The 13,372-nt window shown below is 43.8% G+C and overlaps 1 long non-coding RNA gene across 1 annotated transcript; it reads right to left on the reverse strand.

Moving 5' to 3' along the window:
* Positions 1-874: 874 nt before the first annotated feature.
* Positions 875-12,647, reverse strand: LOC309626306. The gene is made up of 3 exons (XR_014243100.1): positions 9,516-12,647; positions 4,110-4,238; positions 875-1,296 (listed from the first exon to the last, which is right to left on the reverse strand). It is a non-coding gene; the product is annotated as an uncharacterized lncRNA (long non-coding RNA).
* Between the last annotated feature and the right edge of the window lie 725 nt (positions 12,648-13,372).

A 13,372-nucleotide genomic window follows, 5' to 3' on the forward strand; every position in this document is an offset into this window, starting at 1 on the left:
TAAGGATTTCTACTGGTTCAGGGGTGGATACATCACACACAGTAAGAGTTCAGTGCGTCTGGGGGATTTTAGTTAAAGAAAATTAAGCTTCTCCGAGCCTCCAACAGGCCAAAATGCACATTGCAAACTCCAAGAGAAGGGTATGGTGCAGGAATTTCCCAAACGTATGTGTTTACACACATTATCTTGGGTCCTAAAAGTGATGGGCAGAACACAATTTGGGGAACCCTGTTCTGGGCCACATACCCCTCTGTGCTCAGGAGGGTGGGAAGAGAGGGCAGAGTATCTACTGTGAGTCTGTACGTGCCAAGAGCCGTGGTACTTTCGGCAGGCATTGCCCCAGCATCTGTAGTCTCTCAGCGACCCAGCGAGGCGGGCACGGTCAACTCCGCTCCCTAGATCCGAGATGACGCCACGTGCAACCACAGTAAGGCCCAAACACCAGAAGAATCCAAACAATAAAACTTCCCCCGAAGGATAGCTTTATGATCATCCATTTACAAAATCAGGCCATTGTACTGAGCAAGGAACCATATGCCGTGGTGCATGGTGCGTGGCAGTGGTGAGCTCTGCCTGCTGGGCCCGAACGCCTAGTCAGTGAGGTCATGGTGGCCTTGGCCATGCGATACGGACGGGATGGGGGCGGGGATGCCCATGGATGATCACAGATAGTCAGAAGACACTTTGTGCTGTGAAAATCTCAGAAATTCACCCAACAAAGGTCATTTACAGTCGAACAGGAGCTACTGCAGAGTCCAAGGCTGCAGGGGAAATTCTGGAAAGAAAGGAGTGGCCAGAGCCAACCAGAGCTCTCAGAGGCCTGTGAACCAAGGAAAGGAGGATGCAGATGAATTTCCAGATTTTGGAAAGAGAATTGATAAGCAGTATTCTTGCTTTTTATTTTTTAAATTAGCGTTTCATTTTAGAACAATTTTGAATTTCCAGAAAAGTTGCAAAGATACTCCAGAGCCCCACGTGCCCATACCCGGTTTACTGAATTATTAACATTTGTCACAGTGAATGAACCAGCATCGTTACATCACTAACTGAAGTCCAGATTTTATTCAGATGTCTTTAGTTTTTACCTAACGCCCACTCTCTTTCTGTTCCAGGATCTCATCCAGGACGCCACGTCACACTTAATCCTGTCTCCTTAGATTCCTCTTGACTCATCAGAGTCTCCTTGTTTTTGGTGATCTTGACAGTTTTGAGGGGTACAGGTCCAGTATTTTAAGGAATGTTCTTCTATTTGGGTTTGTTGGATGCTCTCCTTGTGGTTAGACAGGGGTTCTGCGTCTGGGGAGGAAAGCCACAGAAGTCAGGTGCCCTTCTCATCACATCACACTGAGGGCAGGTACTATCAATGTGATTTATGTTGCTGTTGACCTTGAGCGCCTGGCTGAGGTTGTGGCTATCAGATTTCTCCATTGCAAAGCCACTCTTGCGGGCTCCCCTTTCCATGCTGTCCTCTTGGAGGGAAGTCACTATGAAGTCACAGCCCACACTTGAGGGACGGGAGTGATGTTCCTCCTTGACAAGGCAGTATCTACAGGAGTCATTTGGAATTCTTCTGCGTGGGAACCATGTCTATTCTCCTCCGTTTAAAACAATGTATTGGGATCAACAGACGAATGGATAAAGAAGATGTGGCACATATATACAATGGAATATTACTCAGCCATAAAAAGGAACAAAACTGGGTCATTTGTAGAGACGTGGATGGACCTAGAGACTGTCATACAGAGTGAAGTAAGTCAGAAAGAGAGAAACATATCGTATATTAACGCATATATGTGGAATCTAGAAAAATGGCACAGATGAACTGGTTTGCAGGGCAGAAATAGAGACATGGATGTAGAGAACAAATGTATGGACACCAAGTGGGGAAGGAGGGGTGGGATATGAACTGGGAGATTGGGATTGACTTATGTACACTAATATGTATAAAAGAGATAACTAATGAGAACCTGCTGTAGAGCACAGGGAACTCTACTCCACTTTGCTGTACAGTAGAAACTAACACAACATTGTAAAACAACTATGCCCCAATTAAAAAAAAAAGAAAATGGTGACAAAAAAAAGTGTTGGGGGAGAGGGGTAAATTAGGGGTTTGGGATTAACATATACACACGACTGTATATAAAATAGATAACCAACAAGGTCTTCCTGTGTAGCACAGGGAACTCTACTCCAGATTTTGTAATTACCTATAAGGGAAAAGAATCTGAAAAAAAAAAAATATATATATATATATATATATAACTGAATCACTGTGCTGTACACTTGAAACTAACACGACATTATAAATTAACTATACTTCAATTTAAAAATGTATTCAATTTTTAATTTATATCATGATGGACTCATGAATAGTTATACTCTACGTTGTACAAATATGTGTATACAATATTACGTTATTTATTTTGTTGCTAAAATTACTCAACCTTGGTCATTGGGAACTCCTTCAGCAGTTCCTGGGTCCCTTAGATGAGCCCCCATTGGTGTGTGTGTGGGCTTATTCTGGGAGAGTTTTGTTTCTTTAGCCCGCCCTTGTTTGTTAGCACTCCAAAATGCTCTAAGCTCATCTTGTGTATTTCCTGCCCCAGCTCTTTCTAGAAACAGCCGTTTCTCCAAGAAGCCCTGCTCCGTTCTATCGGAGAATGGTGTTAGAAACCAAGACTAGATCTTGGTGGGGGGCTTGTTATTCCTGGGGAGTCATTTCTTCTAGGACCTCCCAGCAAACAGAGCCAAAGAATCTATGCGTGTGTACTAACCTGACCGTGTAACCATCTGTATCTAAATTAAGCTACCCCCTGTCTCCACCTCTGATCCAACATTACATGGATTATTCTCGCCTCTGCTTCTTGCTGGTCCGTAACCTTACAACCCAACGGTGTGAAACCTGGCTCCCGCCATCCCCTGGACATTGACCTCACGATTCAGTTCCAGTTTACACATCTTGTGGCTTCAGAATTCTTAACCCACATCCTCATGGGAGACAACTTTACACCTAGAGTCCTGTGCTTATGAGCAGCTCCTTTTGCCTTTAGTCTTAGAGTCTCCACTCATTCCCAAAGTTACTTGATCACCGTTCCTCCAACCCCCTCCAGGGAAGGTGTGTCATACATTTGTAGCACAGTTAGATTCTTTTGTCACAGCCTGCCTTCCATCCTGGGATCCTCTGACCTCCTAAATGATTTTTTAAAATTTATTTTATTGAAGTATAGTTGATTTACAATGTTGTGTTAATTTCTGCTGTACAGCAATGTGATTCAGTTATACATATACATACATTCTTTTTCATATCCTTTTCCATTAGAGTTTATCACAGGATATTGAATATAGTTCCCTGTGCTATACAGGGGAACTTATTGTTTATTAAATGATTTTTTTAATTTGCATATACTAAGGTTAATGCTGTGCCATGAATAGGATAGTTTTGACAAATGAATAGCGTAATGTATCCGCCATTATAGAATAGTTTCACCGTCCTGAAAGATGCCCTGTGTTTCACCTATTCCATTCTCCCCCTGTATTTTTGTTTTTTCCTCCCATTTTCAAGTAAGCAGATATTTTAGATACCAAATAATGTTACATGTCATGTAATTTTTAATTGCTTGACATCAAGTAGTTACAAGAAATAAAAGGTTGTTTTAGAATCACATTATTATCAAATATGTTCATTTTGTATTAGACCCATGTAACTTATTAGTCACAATAATTTAGAGGTGCAAACTTTCTCTTTTAGGTCACTGTGCACTTTCAGAGTTGAGAAAGCTGAGTTCCAGAAACTTCACTACCCCCCAAAAGAGGTCAGGGCCTGGCCATGCCCAGGAAGCCATCGATACTGTAGCAAGTGCAGAGCCAGCGTTGATACATGGATTCAACTTCCCACCTGACCACGTTACCTTTCAGAATTTTCATAAATCCGGGGGCTTAAAAACTTAGCAAGGACCTTCTTTTCGCCCAGCAACCAGCCCTTGCCCGACCCCATTTTCTTAAAAGTCCAAATCATGTCTATTTACAAACTCCAAGTTTTGCCACAAAGGCTTTACTATGCCCACTTTGCAGCCCAGATTAGAGCAAAACGCAGAGACGAATTTCCTCACCCCATGCTTGCAGTCAGTCGCTGCTTGTCGTTGACTACAGCTTCATGATCTCAAGAGCACATGTCGTGGAGGTAAAACTTTATGACTTTCATTAATTCCGTGTCCTCGGCTGTCATGTTTCTCAGCTTGCTGTCAAACCACAGAAGTATATTTTTAGGATATTTTGAAGGGAAGCGGTGTGACAAAATTTATAGCAAGGCTTCCGGAGAGACTGAAGCAGGTGGATTCTGCTAAACACACACATGCGCACACACACACAGAGACACACGTGCGCACGCACACGTAGAGACACACGCGCACACACACACGCAGAGACACACACATACACAGAGACACACACGCACACACACACACACAGACACACACACGCAGAGAAACCCAGGCACAGACACGCGCACACACATGCAGAGACACACACGTGCGCACACACGCAGAGACACACACACACATGCAGAGACACACGTGCACAGACACACGCAGGGACACACACATGCAGAGAAACACACGGACAGACACACGCACACACACACAGAGACACACACACATACACAGAGACACACGCGCTAACACATGTAGAGACACACATGTGCACACACACGCAGAGAAACACACGCACACACACACACACAGAGACACACGCACACACACACACACTGCCTGGCACATAAAAAGGATAGGAAATGCATTCTTTGGGACCTCAGCTACATCACAAGAACGTCCTTCTGTGTGTGTATTCTGATTCCTGGGCCTGCGTTTTCCCTTTCGGTGTCACCTCAGGCACAGGGAAAAGCATGCCACAGTAGCAGGGAAGGAGGGAAACCAGGAGGGAGGGAGAGAATAAAGTGAAAGGACAGGAGGAAAGAAGGGAAGAGAGAAGGAGAGAGACGCGGAGAGGAAGAAGACTGCTGCAGTCCCGTCAGTGATGCCAAAAATGGGCAGGGGGAACACTGATGGCGGGAATCAGGAAAAAAGTTCTCCTTCCAGTGAAGAAGCCACAACAAGCCTCTCCCCAGGTGGTCAATCGTCTCTCTCAAAGTGACTTTTTAAAAAATAACGTTATTAAAATGTTCTGCCTCTAGCAAATCCTCTCCTGATCAGAGATAGTAAATATGCAACTTTATTATTGCATTATTCATCACTAACCCTGAACAATACCGACGGCCCTGGGCTCTTTGGCCTTCAAAGGACCTTCCTTCATTAAAAAGATTATATTTTATAACTGTTTGGGTATAAAGACGAATATATTGATAATATCTATTAACTTCTCATTTGGCCTAAAATTGTGTATTTTTTTCCTTCTGGTTTTAAATGAAATTAGGACATTTTTGTGGGTCCTGGGCACACAAAAGTACTATGGGCCCTGGACACTGTCCCCACTGGGTACGTTGGCCCTGACGATACACTTTTGTCAATTGGTTGGTGCAGTTCACGTATGTCACCACGTGGTCCCCGGATCCTGACCCCAACCTGGGGTGTGGAGTTAATGCCATACGTGACCCAGGTGTGAGTTTGTATTGCCAAGCGCCAGTGGTTGAATTCATTGCTCTACGTTCACTAAGTCTGTTCTTAAAAATCAGCAGGAAATATGTGCATATCTGTACCATAAAGTTTACAAAAGCAGCGCTCGTGTGACAGAGAGGGGCTGAGTTTACTCAGAAAGATGAGTTCTGTCCCGCTCCACCGAGAGCACGTCTCTGTCCTGTAGGACCACCCAGAGTGGAGGAAAGTGACCTGGAAAAGGTAAGGTGTCAGCAGGAGAGGTTTGTCATTCTTTTCTGGGTGAAGATTCTGAGGGCATAGGCATTAAAAAACAGAAAAAAAGAAAGAAGATAAGATAAATGGAAAAGCAAATTCCAAAGACTCTCCTTTTCTTCTTGAGAATTAGATACTGTCCCTCAAGTCTTTCACAATGTTTAGGATTTGTTCTTAGGAAGGTTTTCAGAATGAAATAAGGCGTTTGTTTGCCAAATTGATCTATTGTCAAAATATAGTGTTTACACTTTAGTAACTCAAATCACTAGAGAAGTTCGCGGAGGAACCTTGGAGGAGCTGCGTTTAAAGTAACAAACAGCCTCTAATGTAGCCATTGCACAGGCTGTGGGAGTGAATGGGCGCCTGTACAGCGAGTTCCCTTAAATGTACATACACCAGGCAAGTAGAGCGGAACAGTCCATTATTTTGCACTTAAATTGCATTGTTTTGTAGACCATTTCTCCCAGATCTTTGCATGACTCATGTCTTATCTTTAAGGTCGCAGCTCAACTATTCCCCCCTAGAATGAGAACTTTCCTGACCACCCTACTATTTTTTATGCCACTTTGGTATTTTATTTTCCTGTTAGTATTGGTGACCCTCAGAAATTATTTAGATATTTGTGGATTGGTGGTTGGTTCACTCGTGTGTTGTTTATCTTCCACTACTAGAATTTAAGCCCTACGAGCGCAGACCACTTACATGTTTTGTTCACTGTTGTATTTCCAGTGTCTGGAATAGTGTCTGGCACACATTTGTTGAATAAACGGTTGAATGAATGAATGAATGAATGAATGAATGAATTTGAAGTCTCCTCCAGAGACAATTGGAAACAGACTTCTGAATATTTCTGGGAAGTAACAAGGAGTTAGAATCGGAGGTCCTGGACGGTCCTCTGACCTCACTCACTCATTTACAGATGAAGACAATGCTGTGACCTAAAAAGGTAAGAATTGCCCTGGCAGGACCACTCTGTGGTTCAGAGGCCCCAGCTGTTTCCAATTCCTGAGGCAGCCCTCAAACCACAATTTGAAAATAAAGGCACATGAAAATCAGACCGAGAACCAACCCAAGTCATCTTCTCTAAGATAAATAACGGTCTGTCTGCTCTCACGCAGCTGATATTAATCAAGGCGAGGCCATCGGACACCAAAACCAAACATGTGTCTCTCTCTCCGAGCTTTTAGGCCAAGCTCGCGATCTCTGGTTCCCGTTCCCTCTCCTGGCTCCCCCATCCCTCACTCAAGGTTAGTAAAAATGAAAAGAGCTACAGCTTATGAAGAATTCACCATATCCTGGGTATTACACTAAGTGTTTTATATTCCTCATCTCCCGGAGGAGACACCGTTATCCCCAATTCATAGGAGAAGAATTTAGGCTTAAGATGTTAGACATTTGCCTGAGGTCACACAGCTAAGAATATGGGAGCTTGAGCACCAGCTCAAAAAAATTAAATAATTTTTTGAATAGAGAATACATTCTTAGTGTCCCAAATTGGAAAAATACGTATAAATTTACTAAAAAAAACCCCACCCTCCTACTCATAACTACCCAGTGTCTCGCGCCACCCACAGACAACCATCATAGGTTTCTTGCGGCTCTTTCTAGAGATACATTATGCATATACAAGTCAATAGGGTGTGTGTGTGTGTGTGTGTGTGTGCCCGCGCACACACACACACACACGGACATTCTTTTGTAACTTTTTGCTGTGGAAAACGATGAACATATACAAAACCAGACAAAATCCTATAATGGAAACCCATGTTCCCATCATCCTGCTTCAAGTAGTATCACCTCAAGAACAATCCTGCTTCAACCACACCTGACCTGCCCCCTCCCAGACATCACAGCATTTCATCTCTAAATATTTCCGGGTGTCTACCTAAAGGATGAAGACTTTTAAAACATAACCAAAATACAATAATCACAACCTAAAAGTTAACAACAATTTCTTAAAAACCTAAAACATCCAGGGAGTATTCAAATTTCTAATGGCTTCACAAATGTCAGCCTTTTTAAAAAGTTTGTTTATTTGAATCAGGAGCCAAATAATACACATGGTGCAGTCGCGGATACATCTTTTAAGTCTCTTTTTTATATATATTTTTTATTTTTTATGTTTTAATTTTCATTTTATATTGGAGTATAGTTGATTTACAATGTTGTGTTAGTTTCAGGTGTACAGCAAAGTGATTCAGTTATACATATACGTATGTCTATTCTTTTTCAAATTCTTTTCCCATTTAGGTTGTTACAGAATACTGAGTAGAGTTCCCTGTGCTATACAGTAGGTCCTTGTTGCTTATCTATTTTTTATATATAGTAGTGTGTATATGCCAATCCAATCTCCCAGTTTATCCCTCCCCCTCACCTTTCCCCTTAAGTCTCTTTTAATCTATAGATTCTCCCTTTACTTTTATTCTTTTACACTCCTTGCAGTTTATTTGTTGACAAAATTGTTTGTTTGTTCTGTAGGATTTCCAACAGTCTAGATTATGTAAGGGGGGAAAAATCCCTTCTCCACAAATGGTAGCATAAAATTCATACTGTTTTGTACTTTTTTCACTTAACAGACCTGGCTAATCCATTTGACAAATCCTTGTTGAGCACCTAAAGCTTTTCTGGGTGCTGGAGACATAACAGTATGTAAAGCAAACAGGCAAAGCAAACATCCCAGGGGATGGAGATGGGCACACCTAAATAAATAAAGAAAGAAATGGGCACAACATTGAACATGTATTATCAGGAGAATAAAGCAGGGAAAGGACAGCAACTGCGTGATGAGAACTTCAAGTTTCGGCCATCTGAGAAGACGGCATTTGAGCCAACTCTGAAAGCAGATGAGAGCCTGAGTCACGCGTCTCTCTGTGGGAACAGCGTTTTAAGTAGAGGAACAGCAAGTACAGTGGCTCCACGTACACTAGAGAAACAAGACTTTAGGCCAGGAGTTGCAAATATTTTCCCTTCAGTGTAATTTTTCCCTTTTGCTTTTTGTATGGTGACTCTCACCATTTAGGAAGTTTTGACTTTTAAAAATGTAGTCATCTGTAAATTTTCTCTTTTATGGCCCTTGGGTTTTGGGTCAGAGTTAAAAAAGAGCTTGGATTTTGAGTCACCGTGTTATTTCACGGCCCAAGATGGCCTTGGTTTAACTACGGTTCTAAATAACCACAGAATCTCAATGGTTGAACATCACAAAGCTAGTTTCTTGCTCACACCATCCATCCATCCAGGGCAGACCAGTTCAGCCTACCTTCACTCAGGGACCCAAGCTCCAGATGCGTCCACCACCGCTGTGTCAGAGGAGCTGTAGCGAATTGCACACCAGCACTGGCGGGCTTTTGTTCACGTTTCACGGGCTAAAGCTCCACCTACAGCCCACCTGAGCACAAGGTGGTGGGCAGTGCAACTCCAGGAGTGCCCGGCAGGGGAAGGGACCATGTGTGAACAGCCCAGGAGGGTCATTAGACCACCTAGCTCAAGTCAAGGTGAGGGAGCTTTTCTATTAACCCCAATTCTAGGACTTTCCCTAACCCAGTCAAAAGCAAAGTAGTGCAAAACAGACACACGACTAGACCCAGCTGATTGGATTGTGTAGCCAGTTTGAGAATCTGTACAGGACAGATGCCTCAGAGAGCATCACCTACTCACCCACAAAGCGCCACGGCTTCCACCGTCTTCCAGAATGAAGAGGCTGTATCCTCACACTTCAGGAGCCAAGAGGGCACGGTTACCCCCTGACTAGTTTAGCTTTTCTGGGTGCAACATCTGGAACCAATGCATAAATGAATGCTGGTTACTCTCAGATAAAAATAAATAGTCTGTACCCTACAGACCCAGAGAAAGGTGCTGTTTGTTTAGATGATGGATCTTTTGCAGATTTAGTGAAGCCCATGGGTCTTGGAACTTTCAACATAAACAATGAGGAAACCAAAATAAACCCTTACAGAGCAGAAGAGATAGAAACATTTTCTTCAGCATGAATCATGAGTTAATGACTGTTCCTAAAAATGTAAACAAAATTAATTTATGCTCAGTCAGCAGCTAGAGAAGAGGAAGAACCCAGTACCTGCCTTGTCTTCAAATAGAGAATATTTGGAGACAAGAGTTGCGTCCGATTTTTCTGCTTGCTAGAATACAATCTCCAGTAATGGGGGCTTCTTTTGAAAACATACATGAGTTGTAATAGAAACGGGGATCTCATGGGAAACTCAGCCTAGAAACCAGTGGACACCCAGACTTTGATGGACATGAAACCACATCCAAAGCATCCTCGGAATCTCGCCCAGCAGCAGAAGTGGGGTTCTACGTAAAAGAACCTCAGGGGAAAGTGGGGACCTGAGAGTTAGTGCTGGTGCCTTGCTGGGACGGGTAGCGGTGAATCTTCTTCATAATCTGGGACAGAATGCAGTGGTAAAGGAGCTCATCGAAGTTCAGTTACCTTTTGGGGATCCAGGCCACGCACTCTTTGAAGAGACAGGGATGGTAAGGAAAGAGATGTCACATGACAACCTCTTACTTCATTAGAACAGGATAGCGTGAAAAAGACAAATCCCAGTTTTGGATGAATCGGTTTAAAGAAGATTTAAAAAAAAGACTGGACCAGATGGTATTATTGTACTATTTATTCCAAATATTTGCTTTTCCTTGCTACTAGGCACACGCCTAGAAGGTCCTGCCTGGAGGGAGAACAGACGTGCTGCCCACTGAGGTTCACTATGTGACTTTCTTTGTCAAGTGGAATTTATACAATTGTCTGAACAGATGTTTTCAGAGCCCTGGTATGCTTCTGCCATTGTTTTGTTCCCTCTGCCACAAGACTAAGATAGGGGCCCCTCCTAGCCTGTATTGCAGAAGAATGCAGGGTGAAAGTTGATGTACCGCCAACACGTACACGAGCAAGAAATAAATATCCGATGTTGTAAGGCACTAGGATTTTGGAAGCCATTTATTATTGCAACATAACATAGCTCAAGCTGATGGATACAGATATCAGGACCAGAACCGTAGTGCTGATCTAGCAAAGACCCTGACATATATAGCATGTTGCCTGCAATAAGAAAAACGGAGCAAATGTGCTGTGGCTTTAGTTAAGAAGTGGGGAAAACAAAACACGGGTAACATGAGTTTGCTTTTATTGCCCGCATTTGACAAGGAACTACAAGAAAGAGATAAGCTCCAAAAAGATTTCCAGTTTGAAAGTAGAACTGACAGGGAAATACGGGGGAAATCCAGATATCCCAAAGTTAAGAGCGTCAGAACAAGGGGGTGGGGAGTAAAGATGAGATAAGGGAAAGTGGGTGAAAGCTGTTTTAGAAGTAATGGATCTCTAAGTCTCCTTGTCCCTCCCTTGTCCTGGGCCACTTCTCCCTCGCCTCTCTGGAGAGGGTAGAACCGCAGGTCAGGAGACTGGGACATGGCAATCATAGTAGTGGGTACAGGTAAAGTATGTCTATTGAACGTTTGCTGCAGAGATATTCCAGCCTTTTTCTCCCATTCAACTCCCAGATCACTGGTGGCCATACCCTTCCTCTCCAGCCAGGAGATGAAAAGACTCCCTATGGAGAATCTCACCAGCCCGACAGGAAACATTCTAAGATATTGACATTAGGGTCCCCCAACAGATGGTCACAATATAGTGTGAAAATCAACAAGTCCCAGTCAGGAACTCAGAGCTTCTAATCAGCATTTTATTTCTCAGATCTTAAACTCTGCAGCCAGGATTGACACACACACACACACACACACACACACACACACAAACACAGTTAATATATTCAGAGACATAAGAGAAAATTTATCATCCATGATACAAGAATGAAGTTTTTTGAAAAGGGATCATTCAGACATTCAAAGCTCAAAAAAGAGCTCTTGGAAATTCAAATCAATTGCAGAAACGAGGAAATCTCCCAGAGAGTAGTCAAAAACACAAAAAGATGAAAACTACAGAGTGAAAATAATAAAATTAGAGGATCAGATGGTCCAACACTAATATTTAATAGGAGTTCCAGAAATACACTAGAAAAAAGGGATATGAAATCATCAATTCAATGGCTTAAGAATATTCTCAGAACTGAAGGACATGAGTGACCAAAGTGTGACGGTCATTGAGATTCATATCAAAGCTCGACATGTGAAATGTCCACTGCCAGGAACCATCAGGAGATCCTACAAGTTTCTAGAGAGGAAACACAGATCACGCAAAGGGTCAGTATTCATGGTTTTAGATTTCTTAGAAAAGGTACTAGGGACTTCTCTGGTGGTGCAGTGGTTAAGAATCTGCCTGCTAATGCAGGGGACATGGGTTCGAGCCCTGGTCCGGGAAGATCCCACATGCCGCGGAGCAACTAAGCCCGTGCACCACAACTACTGAGCCTGCACTCTAGAGCCCTCGAGCCACAACTACTGAGCCCGCGTGCCACAACTACTGAGCTCACGCGCCTAGAACCCGTGCTCCGCAACAAGAGAAGCCACCACATTGAGAACCCCACACACAGCAATGAAGAGTAGCCCCCGCTCACTGCAACTAGAGAAAGCACAGCAACAAAGACCCAACGCAGCCAAAAATATATATATATACTAGAAGCAAGAAGATATTCTAAAGAAAAGTATTATCTGAACTATTCCTCTCTATCTGGCAAAACTTGAGCTTGAGCATGACAGTAAAATAAAGACATTCTAAGACATGCAAAGCCTCAAAAATGTATCTCGTACATACATATCATTTTGCAGGAAGCTACTAGAAGCACTCCACCAAAATGAGAGAGCATGGCAAGAAAGAAGAGGCGTGGGGGGCTTCCCTGGTGGCGCAGTGGTTGAGAGTCTGCCTGCCAATGCAGGGGACACGGGTTCGAGCCCTGGTCTGGGAAGATCCCACATGCCGCGGAGCAACTGGGCCCGTGAGCCACAACTACTGAGCCTGCGCGTCTGGAGCCTGTGCTCTGCAACAAGAGAGGCCGCGACAGTGAGAGGCCCGCGCATCGCGATGAGGAGTGGCCCCCGCTCGCCGCAACTAGAGAAAGCCCTCGCACAGAAACGAAGACCCAACACAGCCAAAAATAAATAAATTAATTAATTAATTAAAATTAAAAAAAAAAAAAGAAAGAAGAGGCGTGGGGTGTGCGGGAACCGCCCCCCCCCAACCAGAGGGAGACAAAGGGCATCCCGAGGATGAGAAGCGAGGCCCCGAGATGACCCGACAGAGGCAGCCCTGTCCGGCTGGGAGCCCAGTGACACCACAGGTCATCAGAACACCCCCTGCCGTCTCCTGAAACCAGGTGCCCAGCTGAGCACCTGCCCCGTCGAGCTCATTCGGCTTCTCCTGTCCATGTGCTGATAAAGCTCCTTCTCCTCCTCCACGACCTACTGTTCTTGATCAGCTGAGACCCCCCCATTTCACCCCACAGAAATGTCCTCCTCTGGCAGCTCCTGGGAGGCTCTGGTGACTTTAGACCCAGAAGTTCTGAGCAGCCGACCAGATCACATCGCCCCTGGGCCCAGAACCTGTT

This window comes from Balaenoptera borealis (genome assembly GCF_965194805.1).
Source record: "Balaenoptera borealis genome assembly, chromosome: 3".
In the NCBI taxonomy this organism is placed as follows: domain Eukaryota; kingdom Metazoa; phylum Chordata; class Mammalia; order Artiodactyla; family Balaenopteridae; genus Balaenoptera; species Balaenoptera borealis.